This window comes from Sorex araneus, chromosome X (genome assembly GCF_027595985.1).
Source record: "Sorex araneus isolate mSorAra2 chromosome X, mSorAra2.pri, whole genome shotgun sequence".
Taxonomy (NCBI): Eukaryota; Metazoa; Chordata; class Mammalia; order Eulipotyphla; family Soricidae; genus Sorex; species Sorex araneus.
The window spans coordinates 232,774,313-232,792,448 of record NC_073313.1 but is presented as its reverse complement, the minus strand read 5'-3'; the positions used below and the strand labels follow the sequence as shown (position 1 = coordinate 232,792,448).

The window sequence follows — 18,136 nt, the reverse complement described above, 5'->3', positions numbered from 1 at the left end:
TAATTGAAATTGGTTTACTTCCATGTTACATCTCATCCAACTGGTGTGCTGCTACTGGATTGTCAGTGTCACAGAGTTTGGAGATGTCGCTTGAAGAAACTATATTTCTAATGAGCTCCCAGGTGATGCCAATATGACTGACCTGTGGATCACATACTTGGAATAGAAAATGTTTAGTAAATATTTTTATAAAGCAAAGCTAGAACCAAAAAGAGACAGTAAAGTAGGTAGAGCCCTTGCCTTGCATATGGCCAACCTAGGACCCAGCACCACATAAGGTCCCTTGAGCTCTCCAGGAGTGATTTCTAAGCACAGAGGCATTAATAAGCCCCGAACACAGACAGGTTTGGCAAAAAAAAAAAAAACATGCAAAAACTGTAACCTCTTTATAAATTAACAGATTCAGAATTTATCTTCTTCAGGAATTTTTATTTTTCCCTATTGGTGCACAATGCTGTTTACTTTGTTCACAATTATCAGCAGCAATACAATACAATGGCACTGGACTGTCATCCCGTTGTTCATCGATTTGCTCGAGTGGGCATCAGCAATGTCTCCATGGTGAGACTTGTTGTTACTGTTTTTGGCACATTGAATATGCCACAGGGAGCTTGCCAGGCTCTGCCGCTCGGGCAGGATACTCTCAGTAGCTTGCCGGGCTCTCCAAGAGGGATGGAGGAATCAAACCCAGGTCAGCCACAGGCAAGGCAAACGCCCTACCCGCTGTACTATCGTTCCAGTCCAGCAATACAATATCCAACATATATTAAGTTCATGGCATGTCAGGAATTTTTCAATCAATCTACACAACAATGAATCCACAGAACAATCCTCTAAGTTCTGCTACTATAAACTCTTTTTAAAGACAAGGAGAGTGGAGGAGACTGAAAAGGAACTCGTATTCTTATTAGTTGTTTTAGTTTGAAGTGAGTCTTCTTTTAATCTAAATTTACAATTCAAACAAGATAGGTAAATTTAATGATAATCACTTTGACAATAAAACGCAATGGTTTTGTCCTTGTCAAGCTGTTTATTAAACTAAGATTATCTTCATTTTAGAGGTTAAGGATCAATAACTTTGCCCGATTCATCCAGACAATTGAGGGAAATAACCCTTTCTGTTGCAGCCCACACACAAATTAAATAAGCTAAGAAATTTCAAAGAGATAGTATCCCTTCCATCTATTTTCCTTTAAGGGATGTTGTTGCTATTACAGAATAGGTCACTTTACCAGACTATATTCCTATGAAGTAGAGATTTACCTTCTGTCTGGAGTCTTTTTCCATTTCAGAAAGTACAGAACAAGAAGAAATCACTTGTTAAAAAAAAGATAGTTTTCCCTTTATATAATTATGAATCCTTAATCCTGAGAAACAAACTGATATAAAGTACTAAGAGAATTGTTGGGTTAAGTCTAGTAATTTGCTTTCCACCATCCTTTGAAATTAAATAAGCTAGAATAACTGTCTATTTAATTGCTATAGTTCTTTTGGAATTACTTCATGAACTAAATTTTTTCCTCACATTTGTGCAATTCACAGAATGTTTTCCTGCAAATTGCTACATTTAGTGGGAAATGAAGGAGTGTTATCAGGTCACTTGACCTCTCAGTTAATGTATTCCAGATCTATAACTGAATTCAGAACCTTTCTCTAATGATTAGGAAACAGTAGTAAGCATTGCACTACATCAGCACAGTAAAGAAGATATGAAGGAGAGGCAATTTATAATTTCAGGTCTTTACTAATTCATTATCTATTAGCTTCTATAAATTCCTAATAGGGTCTTGACAGGACAAGTTAGTATACATTTTTGTTTACTTTTGATTCCCTGAGTTAATCTGATAAAAGATTTCCATACAGTTACATAAACGTCTATTTATTTACTCAGCAGTGACCATCTTGTTTTACAAGCAGTATACTTCTTTTCTTTCTGTTCTTTCTATGTGGAGTATAAATGCAGCTAGAAATAATTTGTCCTTGTTTGAATACAAGTCAGCAAGTCACCCAGATGCAGGCTTCGTAAGTTACCAAGAAGACCAACTTCTATGTTTATTTACTTTGAATATAAAATTGAACTGGATACATACTAAACCATGCCAAACAAAATCCCTGATAGATAATCACCTATTTTTAATGTTTATAAAGAGAAAGTAATCAATGTTTACTTAAGTAAAACTTAAGAAACAAAGCACTGTAGCACTGTCACTGTAGCACTGTCATCCCATTGTTCATCAATTTGTTCGAGCAGGCACCAGTAACGTCTCCACTGTGAGACTTGTTACTGTTTTTGGCATATCAAATACACCATGGGTAGCTTGCCAGGCTCTGTCGTGCGGGTGGGATACTCTTGGTAGCTTGCTGGGCTCTCCAACAGGGATGGAGGAATTGAACCTGGATCAGCTGTGTGCAAGGCAAATGCCCTACCCACTGTGCTATCAGAAGCAAAAATATTTTAAAATATGGAGGGTAGTAAAATTTAAGGTTTTTGTAGGGAGGAAAAAGAGATAAACATCATCCTGCTGGAAAACTATTCATAAAAAGCCAAAAAGTTCTCCTTAGGATTATATTTTCTTATAAAAGATGAAAGAAATAAAAAAGAAAATGGGTCGAAGAAGTAAAAACTGAAAAAGAAATTAAGATGGAACTGAGTAAAGGTAAAATAAACATAAGGAATGATTATAATAAAAGTTAGAGAGGATTCAGCTTGTCACCTTTGCTGACAAATTGTCTTTATGAAATGAGTTCTTAGTTTACCATCTTTTATCTAAAGGCTTTTATTGTTTGGAAGACCTGAATTAATCAGCACAGAATAAATGTTGTTTAATTCTCTATCATATGATTTTTTAATCTAAAAAAAAAAAAAAGAATGTGTATGTAGAGCCTGAGACAGAACAGTGGGTAGAACCCTTGCTTTACACATAGGCAATCTGAGCAATACCACATATGGTACCCAGAGCACAGCCAGTAATAACCCCTGAATACAGAGCCAGCTGTAAGAAACAAGAGATTCTTCTTGCCTCCTCTTTGAGTTTATAAAAGTAGTCAAAGTGGTGTGAAAATACAAGATTTTTTTGATCAATTGAGAAGAATCATGAAGATGAACTTGCATCTGGGTTATCTGTCTTCATCATACAGTTTGGCTTTGCCAAATCTATAAATGATATTCCCTCAGAGATGTAACTGTTTGCTTATGATAGTGAAATGCTATTCTAACACTCAGATGGTTTGAAAGGCATTTATGTTAGCCTGTCTTGTTCACATATGCACATAATAAAAAAATAAGCAATCATTTTTAGCACATTAGTTAATATCTCGAGTTTAGCTAAATAGCTGTCATTCATTCATTCACTCAACAAACATCCATTAAACGCCTGCAATGTGCCAGCTGCTGTTCTAGGAAGCAGGCATTAAGTCATTAAAAAGACAAAGTTCTCTGCCTGTGAAGTATTTGCTTCACAAAAAAACAGGGAGGAGACTAGTTTTTTAAGACTGAGCTAATTGATTTATACTCATATTTACTCACAAAGTCTTTCACTTTTGCAGATTCTTAAAAAACAACAACATTCTTAGAGACTTGTAGAGACTTGTGGCTGAAGTGAAGTCATCCTGGGAAGGTTCAAAATCAAAATGAAAAGACAAGATGTGACCCTACAGGCCAACTGTAACTGGGAGTATAATTCTTTCACAGCAAGGTTGTGTGCTTTTTAACATGGCCAGTTAGCTGGCTAATCAAAATTTCAAAGAATACAAAAGGTAATTTAATAAGACTATACTTAAAAGTCTTGTTAAATATTGAGTCTTTTCGCATCCTAGTAACTAACAGAGATTCTTATCTACCAAAAAGTGGGGATAAAAATTCCTTTAGGAACTAAAGAACAGACCATCAACCTTTCCTCTTAACTCAAAGTAGTACAGTGGGTAGGGCGTTTGCTTTGCATGCGGCCGACCCAGTTTCAATCCCTGGTATCCCATGTGGTCCTCCAAGCACTGCCAGGAATAATTCCTGAACTCACTTGTATCACTTGTATCACTTGTAGTGGGGTAGTGGGGCCGACCCCCACTACATCCACTACCCAGCCACCGCCACCCTCCAGGTTGCTCTCCAGACACTTGGGCAGAACCTCATGCATGAGTGAAGCCCTGCAAAGCCAGGTAAGCAGAACTTTTTGACCTTAGCTCTAGGTTCAATGAAACTTGGAAACAGGCCTCTGTCTGCCTCCTCCAATCTCCGGCATCTGAGGGAGGGGTCCAACCCAGATGCCCACCCTATTCAAGATAAATACCTCACTGGCCGACCCCCTCCCCACTACATCCACTACCCAGCCACTGCCACCCTCCAGGTTGCTCTCCAGACTGCATGGCTGCAAACCGGCCGCGCAACACACCATAAAACACTTAATACCTATTATTCCCACACCATATTTGATAGGGTTCAAATTTGGTGTGAATCATGGTAACACCTCTAAGGGCGATTGGAGGCCGCCCTAAAAGCCTCCGTCCCTCTCGGAGAGCCTGGCAAGCTACCGAGAGTATCTTGCCCGCACAGCAGAGCCTAGCAAGCTACCCGTCGCGTATTCGATATGCCAACAACAGTAAAAACAATTGGCCTCATTCACCTGTCACCGAAAGAGCCCCCAATACAGCAGCATTAAGAAAGATGAGCAAAGAGAGGCTGAAAAAATCTCGGGGACGAACTAGACTGCCAAAACGAAGAAAGACTAAAATGATTGTCTGCACTTTCAATGCACAGACACTTGCATCAGAAGCATCCATCGAGGACCTGATGGTGCAAGCACAGAAGATCAAGTACAACATGGTTGGTCTGACCAAAATGAGAAGACATCAATCACATCACGCCATTTTCGACACTGGAGAAGAATTGTTCCTCGGAACATGCGACAACAGAGGTGTTGGTGGCATTGGTGTCCTTGTCAACACGAACTTGGCCATGAGCATCAATTCATTCGAATGTCTAACATCCCGAATTGGACGATTACGCTTGAATAGATGTGGTTCACTGCCTGCAGTTTCTATTTTCATCGTCTACGCACCAACATCCAACTATGATGAAGAAGAAATTGAGAGGTTCTACATGGAACTGGAGAAGTTCTATAAAGAAGACCACACCTTCTACAAGATCATTGTTGGTGATTTTAATGCCAAGATAGGTCCGACAAGGTTGCCCAAAGAACTCCACATTGGGACACATGGCCTAGAATGGAACGATCAGGGTTAGAGACTATCTGAATTCATCATATCTACCAAGACCATCCATGGTACCTCACAGTTCTAGAAGGCCAAATCTAAACGCTGGACATGGGAGTCTCCTGGTGGACAGTTCCACAATGAAATTGACCCCATCATATTCAATCGAAGGTTTTGCCTGACCGATGTCGCTGTTGTCCCAAAATTCCAAATGGGATCAGATCACCGTGTCCTTTGTGTGAAATTCTACTTCACAGAGGGGGGAGAAAAGTCTGCAAAATTTAAGTCTAAGAAGACAACTCCCAGAATGACCACCAACTGGGAGCTCTTTGGCACTATTGCAGCAACATGGGAAGATGCCGTCCTTGACAACATCGTCGAGGAATACGATCGACTGGTTCAGCACCTCCATGTCTTTGCGAAGAATACCGAGAGTGAGAAAGCCACAAACAGAAGCCTGTCTTCAAAAACTCTCGAGCTCATTCATCAACGTGGTTTGGCACAAGCCTCAGGCAACCACAAGCTAATGTCTGAGCTCACAAAGAAAAGAAAAGTTCTGAACCTTTATCTTCACCTTAAAATTAACGCTGTTGGTAAAAGATACAGACTAGGAAAAAAAATGAGCAATTTTTTTGTTTTGTTTTGTTTTGTTGTGGATTTTTTGTTTGCTTTGTTTTGGTTGTTTGTTTTGTTTGGGAGCCACACCCAGTGGTACTCAGGGGTCATTTTCAAATCTGTGCTGCTGGTGCTCAGGGAACCATATGCAGTGTTGGGGATCAAATTTGTGCCTCCTGAATGCAAAACATGTGCTCTAGCTCCTTGGGATATCTCACTGGCTCCTAAAATTAGTCATTTTAAAACATGATGAAGAATACCTTTATATAGACATGTGTTTACCCGCAAGCTTATTCAGATAAAGCCATCATTTTAATATCAACCCAAGATACAAAAAAAAAATGTTCATTAGTAAAAACTGTATGAGTTTAACCAAACAGATTTTCCTGATGCCTATGAAAAAATCTTAAAACTTATTTCTGTATTGATTTTTACCATCTGGGAAGATATTCTGAAGTTAATAAAGCAGCTTTCTAAATTATTTTCTAATGAGGACAAGTCAGACTTTAAGACTGCTAGCAGATTTGAGAGAAGACTGAAGAGTTAATTCACTTTTAGCTAATATTGCTGATTCATTCCAGATGGCTATTGTTTATACAGGTTCAGTAAATTATTCTTATTTGCAGCATTTTTAAGACTAACTTTATACTTATTATTAGGCGGCTCTCCTATGTTGAGTAATTTACAGCTAAATTGATTCTGTGAGCTAGTCCTTTAAGTATAGGTTTAAAAATACAGTCAAACTGCCATTGAAATGTAAGATGGCACTTGTGTTTAGGTACTGCAAGACAGAGAGGAGCGGGTAGCTCTGCTCTGCCAGCCTCACAAGGACAAACTTGCCAGAATCTGTCATTTCAAATGTGCTTTGTCACAGTTGGACAGCTTGGTGTATATACAGCACAGAAAATACATTTTCGATTACTTAACAAATATTTACATTTGACATGCTATGTTTCTAATATACATTCATATTCATTATTTGCAAACATGATTCCATGCTCGCAATTAATTTGCTTTATCATAATTTTAATGGGATTAGCACTAACCTGTATTTTTGTGTACTAGAAAACATTTATCTGAAACCTGAGGTCCTGCAAAAAAGTGTATGTATCCTAAGAAAATTCTGTTGCCACCTCCTTTAGATAGTGATTAATGGCACAGGCCCAAAAATTCTAGTTCTGTTAATATTAATAAGTATCAAAATATCTCTCTAAATAACAATTTGATTATCTTTAAAATGAGAATGATAATAGAAAATGAGAGTGCTTATGGAACTATTATAACAAGTAAATAAGATGGTACATCTAAAGTACTTTAGATGGTACCTTTAAAAAATTAGGCTCAATATACGTTAAGTATTATTTTTACTGCATTTCATCAAATTGAATATTTCACTGATTGCAAAATGTGTCATTATTAAATATACTCCTAAAAAAGAAAATTACTACTGGCTCTGCTATATAGCCATGATGTGTTTGCTTTAACATTAATTAGAATTTTATATTCAATAGGAGTCTATTTTAGATTGAGACATATGGCTACTTAATAATGCCCTCATGCATGTATAAAATGGAAGACAGAACTGATCGGTTAAGATATTTCTAAACTTCTTCACATTCCAAGTCTAACTCCCTGAATGGCTTTTTGACTCATAACTGCTGATACAGTGTTGTTCCCACGTAGTACCCCGTGATCACCCAGAGTGTCTAGATGGCTCATCTTGGAGTCACTGACATTCGTTCGGAAAATTTTGTGCTGATGCTTCCTGAATCTTATCAAATAACAAGAAGAGGAGGTTTTCATTCAAGTCAAGACGGATATAATTTTTCTCAAATGACCATTGAATCATTTATTGACCAAAACATTAAAAATTGACCACTTTGTCACAACATCAGGAATAATAATCTAGCTGACATTTACAGCAATGACCAAGTAGCAGGATACCAGAATTGATTATATAACATTTCCAACCATGCCCTCCCCCCCACACAGATGAGTAAAACAAGATGTGCCCTTATCTACAGTCAAAATCAAATTGTAAGTTAGGCACCTTCTTTCAGCATTTATGTATTGATTCTGTGACCATGGAGATCCAATATTATTGGTTCTTTTTTTATTTACCAAAAATTCATGGCCAGTCTATCCTGCAGATGCATTGAAAGACAGTCAGGAAAGAAAAGAGACTGGGCATTGTCACAAATACAAAGTGAAGGAGGCAGTCCTGGAATGGTGAGGGAAAGCTGAAGTGAAAGCAAATATTGAATACAGTGGCAGAAGAGTCATAAGGAGGAGTGCCCAAGATATACTGGTGACATAAAAGAGGAGATCTCAGTAGGTTCTGCTAGAATCTGAGGTGGGGAAGTTAAATTTCCAGGTCAGCAAAGGAGAAAAGAGCACTGTAATAAAGGATTGTCAGACTCCTGGTCTAAGCCATGGCGGGGGAGCTCATACCATGGGTTCGTAGGTTCTGTTCTTCCCTTAGCACTTGTGGAGCCCCCAGTCCATCTCAGGAGTCTCTGGGCCTAGAGACCAAGAAGCCGAAAGAGGCATTCAGTCTTTGCGGAGGAATCAAATACTCTTCCCTGGAGCCCTGCTCATTCCAGCGGTTTCATCTAGTTGTTCTCTTGCTCACTTGAAATCTTTTGTTTGTTTGTTTGTTTGTTTGCTTGTTTGCTTGTTTGTTTACCCCTGAGATACAGTTACAAACTTTCTTGTTTGAGTTACAATTATACAATGTTCAAATAACCATCTCTCCAGCAGTGCACATTCCCCATCACCAATATTCCCAGTATACCCCCCCTTTACTACCCTCCCACTGCCTCCATGGAATAAAATATTTCCCATACTCTCTCTCTACTTTTGGGCATTATGGTTTGCAATGCAGATACTGAGAGGTTATCATGTTTGGTCCTTTATATACTTTCAGCACACATCTCCCATCCCAACTGATTCCTCCAACCATCATTTTCTTAGTGATCCCTTCTCTATTCCAGATGTCCTCTCCCTGCTGCTCATGAGGCAGGCTTCCAACTATGGAGCAATCTTCCTGACCCTTCTATCTACTGTCCTTGGGCATCGGTCTCATGTTATGTTATTTTATACTCCACAAATGAGTGCAGTCCTTCTATATCTGTCCCTCTCTTTCTGAATCATTTCACTTAGTATGACACTCTCCATGTCTATCCACTTATAAGCAAATTGCAAGACTTCATCTCTCCTAATAGCTGCATAGTATTCCATTAGATGTACCAAAGTTTCTTTAACCAGTCGTCTGTTCTTGGGCACTTTAGGTATTTCCAGATTTTGGCTATTGTGAACAGTGCTGCAATGAACATAAAGGTACAAATGTCATTTCTACTGTGCTTTTTTGCATCCTCGGGATATATTCCCCAAAGAAGTATTGCAGTGTCAGATGGAAGCTCAATTTCTAGTTTTTGAAGGACTGTCCATATTGTTTTCCAGAAAGGCTGAACCAGTAAATCAAGTACTAGGAATCAGCTTAACCAAAGAGGTGAAGGACTTATACAAGGAAAATCACAAAACACTACTTCAAGAAATAAAAGAGGACACTAGGAAATGTAAACACATCCCCTGATCATAGATGGGGAGGATTAACATTATCAAAATGGCAATACTGCCAAAAGCACTATACAGATTTAATGTAGTCTCTATCAGGATACTTATGGCATTTTTTCAAAGAAATAGACAAAACACTCCTGAAATTCATATGGAACAATAAACCCCCCATGAATAGCTAAAGCAATCCTTGAGAAAAAGAATATGGGAGGCTGTTGGGGACTGCTCAGGACCCTGAACAAAAGAGGACCCCAAAACTTTACCCTGGACAAACCAGAAAATTCCATTACCAGCTTTGCTTGACCTGAGGCAAAGGTGCCCTTGTGACAAAGGAAATAGCCAAACTCAAGAGGTAAAAGTAGCCCAGGGCAGTTACCTAAGGCATTCCTCCTGCCAGATGCTCCTGCCAGATAAACCCTTGCCTTCCCCTCCCCACTATTTCTCAATCTACTCTTGAAGAATGTTGTAAGCCCACCTAATACACCCTGAACCTTTCCTTATTTGGTCTGAGAAGACACTTCCCTGATGATTGACAACTTATGTACCAACCCCCTGCTAAGAAAAGTATAAAACCAGCGTGGCAGTTAATAAAGTTGCCCTTGATCGGCATGTGTCATCTTGGGCCCCCTGTTTACTAACCTCACTAGTCTTATTTCAGATCAGGACCCTCACAGAATCCACCTAATTAGGAGCGCTTTCCACTGTTGTCTCTCCGCGGGCCGGAGAGATCTCCAGGGGAACGCGCAGGAGGCATCACCTCCCCTAACTTCAAACTATGCTACAAAGCAGTAGTAATTAAAACAGTATGGTATTGGGCTAGAAACAGAACCACAGACCAATGAAACAGAGTTGAATATTCTGTCACAGACTCACATATATATGAACACTTAATCTTTGACAAAGGAACAAGAAAAGTGAAGTGGGGCCTCTTCAACAAGCGAAGCTGGGAAAACTGGATAGCTACCTGCAAAAAAATGAACTCTGACCTCTGTCTAGTGGCAGACAAAAAAGTCAGATCAAAGTGGATTAAAGACCTCAATATCAGACATGAACCCATAATGTACATTGAGGAAAATGTAGGCAAACCCCTCCATGACATTGAAGCTAAAAGCATCTTTAAGGATGAAACAGCACTGACAATACATGGGGAAACAAACATAAATGAATAGGACTACATCAGACTAAGAAGTTTCTACACTTCAAAAGAAACAGTGACTAAAATGCAGAGAGAGCCCACAGAGTGGGAAAGAATTTTACCCAATACCCATCTGCTACTAGGATATACAAGACACTAGTAGAATTGTACAAGAAAAAACCTCCAACCCCATCAAAAAATGGGAATAAGAAATGAAGAGAAGCTTCCTCGAAAAAGAAATACAAATGGCCAAAAGGCACATGAAAAAATGCTTCACATAGCTAATCATCAGAGAGATGCAGATCAAAACAACAGTGATATATCATCTCACACCACAAAGACTGGCACACATTCAAAAGAACAAAAGCAACCAGTGCTGGCATGGATGTGGGGGGGAAAGGAGCTCTTTCACTGTTGGTGGGAATGAATGCTCATTTGAAATCTTAGGGTTCACTGGTTTCTCTTGGTGGTCGAGACCAGTCTCTGATTCTCAAGACTCAGCCTGGATAGACCTCATTGCTCTCAAGGGCCTAGGACAGCAATAGCCTTAACTAACAATACCCAGGCAGTCCCTGCCCTCTAGGGGCTCTCTCTGAGTTTATGGCAGCAGCTAGAAGCCTAGCTGGTAGCTGGAGCGTTGGTAGTTGGCTGCACTCTCTCCTAGCTGCTCAACTGCACTACTCTGTTACTGCTCCCCAGCTCCCAGGCACTGCCTCCAGTTGCTCAGAGTTGCAGCTCTCCTGCTTTGCTGTCTCTGCTTTTAGGTCGCTTCACGTCATCCCTGCAGCCAGGGCCAGTGGAAAGGTTAACAGTACCCCTTCTCACTGTGCCCTTTTAGCTCACTCTTTCCAACCGTTCTTCCTCTTTCAGCCCTTTTAGGAAACTTTTTTTGTAGAGAAAGAAACAAAGGCAGCACAAAGTCAAGGACTCTTTCCTACAAATGCTCCAATAGTCACATATTCAAGTGCTCAAGGACTTGTTCTACCTGAATTGCATTCATAATGTCCTTGTCTTCAAGGTCCCACTGTTTTGTCCCAAGCTAAGAACTCATTCCCATCCAGTTCTCCTAAAATGTGCAATCAAGCACCTACCCATTTTAGGCCAAAAGCCCAAGTTTGCTTAGTGTAAGGGAACAGTCTAATACTTTTACCAAAGCCTTACAAGGGGACATTCCTCAAAGGGGAGGCTGTGTTTTCTGATTATTTTTCAATTTTATTTTATATGTCCTGTAAGTGTTCTTTGCACTAAGTTGAAACCAGCCATTTCTCTTTTTTCTTCTGGGGATCGTGAATAGGTAATTGCCTATTTCTAACTTTTGCCATTTCTCCTTGTGGATTATGTGCATTTATTGACTTGTAGCAAGTTCTTATATATTGTGGATATTAACTTATTATAAATATGTATTTTGCAAACATTCTATCACTTACCTTTTAGCTTTCGTAATAGCAATTTTTACATTTCAACAATTTTAAAGATTGCCCCAGTCAAATCTGTCAAAATTTTTCTTTATGGTTTCTAGGTTTAAGAAGTGAATGGTTTCCTAACCCTATATGTATTTGAAAATACTCATATATTTTCTTCTTGAGATTTACTTCACCATGCATTTTAAAATCAAAATGTATTTTTAATATAGTATGAGACTGGTATAATGATTCCACCCAAAATACATATGAATATAAATATAAGCCTATCCTTATATTTCCTATTATTTTGCCAGCTTGATATTAACTTAGAAAATCTAAAGATGACTTTTATTTTGTATTGATATTTTTTTTCTTTTTGGGTCACACCTGGCGATGCACAGGGGTTACTCCTGGCTCTGCACTCAGGAATCACTCCTGGCGGTGCTCAGGGGACCATATGGGATGCTGGGAATCGAACCCGGGTCAGCCGCGTGCAAGGCAAATGCCCTACCTGCTGTGCTATTGCTCCAGCCCCTATTTTGTATTGATTTTTTATGGTGATTTTCCAAGTGTTGCTCAAGAGGTCCATACACACCTCCCCGGACAATTCTTGATTCTGAGTCAACCAGGCTGTGGGAATTCTTGATTTTCAGTCAACCAGCTGGTTTGCTGTGATGGCCTGAGCATGTGGTGCTGTTCAAGTCCTATTCAGGCTTCTCAGTGGAGCTCAGTGGAGTTCAAAGGTACTGGGGCCTCCAGAGCTGCACCAAAGATTCTCGGGGAGGGAACCATGTGGAGTTAGGGGTTGAACTGGAGTCAGTCACAAGCAAAGCATGCACCTTAACCCCTGTACCATCTGGGGATCATGAATAGGTAATTGCCTATTTCTAACTTTTGCCATTTAACCCCATAACCAGCTAATGTTTATTGATTCAAGCTAGCAAAGAACTCTAATGTGACTGTACTATATGAAACTGCTCTTTCAGTTTCACTGTCAGAAATTTTTATGAAAATATCTTTTGTAAAATAAGGCAATTTTTGTTTGTTTTGTTTGGGAGCCACACCAAACAATGGCCAAGGCTTACTCCTGGCTCTATACTCAAGTATCATTCCTGGTGGACTCGGGGAAAGTTTTGACTACCATAAAGAAAGAAGTAGCAGGGATGGTTCTGTCTTCAAGAATGGGCAAATATAGGAATTTGATTGTCATAAAGACCAAATCTTCCTTTTGCTTTTTGGGCTATGAAAAGCTTGGTTTTCAGGGAATCATGCAGCGTAGGGGGTTGAACCCAGAGATTCTATATGGCTCCCTGGCTTTTGAGCTACTTCTATAAGCCCAAGTCTGCCTTCATTTCTGCTTTCACTTTTGTAAGTTTTTGCCATTTAGGAAAATGGGTATAGCACATTCTAGATGTGCATTCTTCCAGTTTTGTTCAATCAGAAAGGGATATATTCTCCACCAAATCTAATTTTAAAAATTGCAGGAGAATAATCTAATCATTGTACGTTTAGTCACTGATTATTTCATCCTCAGGAAATGATCTTCCAGTCTCAGCCCTGTGGCTAGGGAATCCAGTTCTATGACTGATCAGACTTTATTCATGTTCCCAGCCCAGTTGCCAAAGCATCAGGATCAGAGAACAGACAAAATAAGTGGTCACAGACCTAACTACTGAGAGAATCCAAAACAATCAATCCAGTCAATCTGTAATTTGCTGCAAATAAATAATCACAAAAAATAATTTAAGTGTTTACATATCTCTATTGGCTACATTAGACTTCTAACCTATATTATTATTTTTATCATTTCTTATTACTTAGGTTCACATTAAGATTCACTTGTATCACTTGTATCACTTGTCTTCCCATTGATCTTTGATTTGCTCAAGCGGGTGCCAGTAATGTCTCCCACATTAAGATTATTTTCTATAATCTCAAATTAGTCATTGAATTGAAACTCAGGTTTTAACCATTTGATCTTGGATCATTTGTTTTACTTCACCTACTTTAAGATCTTTTTATTGCTAACATGAAGTTTTTTGATACTGTCTTAGGAAATGGTAAAAAAAGATAACATATAGAGAAAAAAACTGGAATTAAACATTTTTCCTGAATTAGCACAGTGGGTAGGGCATTTGCCTTGACATGCTGACCTGGGTTCAATTCCTCCGCCCCTCTCGGAGAGCCTGACAAGCTACCAAGAGTATATCGCCCGCATGACAGAGCCTGGCAAGCTACCTGTGGTGTATTCGATATGCCAAAAACAGTAACAACAAGTCTCACGATGGAGACATTACTGGTGCCCGCTCAAGCAAATCTATGAGCAACGGGATGACAGTGATACATTGATTCCTGAATCTATAGTCGCATAATTAGAAGGGGAAGATTGTTTTTGCTTTCGGAGCACTCCTGTAGTGCAGGGTTACACTAGGGCTACTCTTGGTGGTGCTACGGTGGTCACACCATGCCAGTAATCATAGCGGAGCTCTGTGCATGTTAGGCATGCACAACAACCCCCAGAGCCATCTGCCCAGTTTCTACAAGTGTGTGACAGGGTAAACCCTGCTCTATTATGGATCACACTCACCTATGCAGTATGCCATTCTCTATTTGGCTAGTGTTAGTTACTTGAAGAAGAGAGAAACCCTCATTTTAGATTCCTCTACATATGAGTTAGGAACTCTTTTAGGCCCAAGAAATAAAACCCATCTCAAATTTGGCTATTGGAGTTAAGTGAACTGCCAGGTCCTGGAAGTGAAATGGGAAACACAAAGTTCAGAAAGAAAAGCTGCAGGAAGTACTGAAAAACTGTAATTGAGGTCTCAAAGCAGCCAGTATTTTAAGTCTATTTCCTTTGCTGATAATCTCAACTTCTCAGGCCTGGCTGCCAGAAGCCCCAGGATAGCAACTATAGCCAAAGAGCATGTTTCCACACTAGGAAATGACTCTGGCCCTAATTGGGTTATGAGTGCATGATTTGGGCCAAGCTCTGTTGGAATGAAAATTGAGCATTTATTCATCCCTGTGACCAAGAAGATAGCATCTATTAATTGAAAAATGGGGATTTTGAAGTACTTGCCAGACTTCACAAAAGTATATCCTGTATTTAATCTGGCACCCCGAGGTGGACAAGCTTTTCTAAGCATGCACATATAATAACACCACAGTTTATTCTCTTATTTCCTTATAATCACACCCTCACATTCTTTGCCATTTTGCTCATACCAATAAGCAAGTTCACAGTATTCAACATTTACTATCACCAACATTTGACTCAGCATTAGTGGTAAAAAGCGCACACAGAATTTTTTCCAATATCCATGAGAAATTCTTTTTATTTATTTATTTATTTATTTATTTATTTATTTATTTATTTATTTTTTCTTTTTTTTTTATTAGTTTATTTTTAATTAGAGAGTCATCGTGAGGGTACAGTTACAGATCCATACATCTTTATGCTCATGCTTCCCCCCTACAAAGTTCAATAACCCATCCCTTCACCCAGTGCCCATTCTCCACCACCCGTAAACCCAACATCCCTCCCCCCCTCCCCAGACCCATCTCCCCCCACCCCACCCTGCCACTATGGCAGGGAATTCCCTTTGTTCTCTCTCTCTGATTAGGTGTTGTGGTTTGCAATAGAGGTGTTGAGTGGCCATTGTGTTCAGTCTCTAGTCTGTATTCCGCCCACCTCACCCTTCCCCCACATGACCTCCAACCACATTTTACTTGGTGGTCCCTTCCCTGAGTTACCCAGAATGAGAGACCAGCCTCCAAGCCATGGAAACAATCTCCTGGTACTTATTTCTACTATTCTTGGGCGTTAGTCTTATAGTCTATTATTCTATATTCCACAGATGAGTGCAATCTTTCTATGTCTGTCTCTCTCTTTCTGACTCATTTCACTTAGCATGATACTTTCCATGTTGATCCACTTATATGCAAACGTCATGACCTCATTTTTTCTAACAGCTGCATAGTATTCCATTGTATAGATGTACCAGAGTTTCTTCAACCAGTCATCTGTTCTAGGGCACTCGGGTTTTTTCCAGATTCTGGCTATTGTAAACAGTGCTGCGGTGAACATATAAGTGCATATGTCACTTTGACTATACTTTTTGGCTTTTCTGGGATATATTCCCAGCAGTGGTATTGCTGGGTCAAATGGGAGCTCAACCTCTAGTTTTTTGAGAATCGTCCATACTGTTTTCCAAAAGGGCTGAACTAGCCGGCATTCCCACCAGCAGTGTAGAAGGGTCCCTTTCTCCCCACACCCTCTCCAACAGCGGTTGCTTTTGTTCTTTTGGATGTGTGCTAGTCTCTGTGGTGTGAGGTGGTATCTCCATGAGAAATTCTTTCATAGTTTTTTCTTAAAATTAACTTACCTCTTGCTCACTTTGGCAGCACATATACTAAAACTGGAACAATACAGAGAAGATTAGCATGGCCCCTGTGCAAGGATGACACGCAAATTCGTGAAGTGCTCCATATTTCTGAGCCCAATCCGAACAGGAAGAAGAAAATAATAAAACTCAGAGCAAAATTTAACGATATGGGAACCCAAAAAGCAATCCAAAAGATCAATGAAACCAAGAGCTGGTTCTTTGAAAAAATAAACAAGATCGATAAGCCTCTAGCAAGACTCACAAAGAAAAGGAGAGAGAAAACCCTAGTAAATTGAATCAGAAATGAAAACAGGGACATCACCACAGAAACTACAGAAATTCAAAGGATCCTCAGGGATTACTTTGAGTCACTTTATACCACAAAACAAGAAAACCTTGAGGAAATGGATAAATTCCTGAATTCCTATAGCCTCCCAAGGCTGAACCAAGAAGACCTGGAATACCTAAACAGACCTATCACCATCAAGGAAATTGAAATGGTAATAAAAAGTCTCCCCAAGCACAGAAGTCCTGGCCCAGATGAATTCACTAGTGAATTCTTCCAAATCTTTAAAGAGGACCTACTCCCAATTCTCTTAAAGCTTTTCCAGGAAGTTGAAGTATCAGAAACACTTCCAAACAGTTTCTATGAAGCAAATATCACCCTAATACCAAAAGCAGATGGAGATACCACAAAGAGAATTACAGACCGATATCGCTAATGAACACAGATGCAAAGATCCTCAGCAAAATTTAGCAAGTAGAATCCAACAACTCATCAAAAACTCATACACCATGACCAGGTAGGATTCATCCCAGGGATGCAAGGATGATTTAAAATTCAGAAATAGATCAAAATAATTCATCATATCAAGAAAAAAATAAAACCATATGATCATATCAATGCAGAGAAAGCTTTTGACAAGATCCAGCACCGATTTATGATGAAAACTCTCAGCAAAATGGGCATCGAAGGAACTTTCCTCAATATAGTCAAAGCCATCTACCACAAGCCCCTGGGAAGTATCATTCTCAATGGGGAAAAACTAAAAGCCTTCCCCCTAAGATCAGGCACAAGACAAGATTGCCCACTTTCGCCACTCCTATTCAATATAGTACTGGAAGTACTGGCCATAGCAGTTAGGCAAGAAAAAGATATCAAGGGCATGCAGATAGGAAAGGAAGAGGTCAAGCTATCACTTGTTATCCTACATCAGTGTAGGATAACAATAACTATTTGCAGGCGATATGATACTATACTTAGAAAACCCTAAAGACTCTACAAAAAAGCTCTTAGAAACAATAACTCTGTATAGTAAAGTGGCAGGTTACAAAATCAACACACAAAAGTCCATGGCTTTTTTTTATATACAAACAACTAAAGAGAAGAAAGAGACATTAAAAAAACAATCCTGTTCACAATAAGAGCTCAGAAAATCAAGTACCTCAGAAACCACTTAACCAAAGAGGTAAAGGACCTATGTAAGGAAAATTACAAAACACTACTTCAAGAAATAAAAGAGAAAACTAGGAAATGGAGAAACATTCCCTGTTCCTGGATAGGGAGGATTAACATTATCAAGATGGCAATACTGCCCAAAGCACTATACAAATTTAATGCGGTCCTTATCAGGATATCCATGACATTTTTCAAAGAAATATGCAAAATACTCCTGAAATTCATATGGAACAATAAACCTCCACAAATAGCTAAACCTATCCTTGGGAAAAGGAAAATCGGTGGCATCACCTTCCCCAACTTCAAACTGTACTACAAAGTAGTAATAATTAAAACAGTATGGGATTAGGCTAGA

General features: G+C 39.3%; 1 non-coding gene across 1 annotated transcript; it reads left to right on the top strand.

Moving 5' to 3' along the window:
• Positions 1 to 16,325: 16,325 nt before the first annotated feature.
• Positions 16,326 to 16,432, top strand: LOC129400431 (U6 spliceosomal RNA). The gene has a single exon (XR_008627674.1). It is a non-coding gene; the product is annotated as a U6 spliceosomal RNA (small nuclear RNA).
• Positions 16,433 to 18,136: the final 1,704 nt, after the last annotated feature.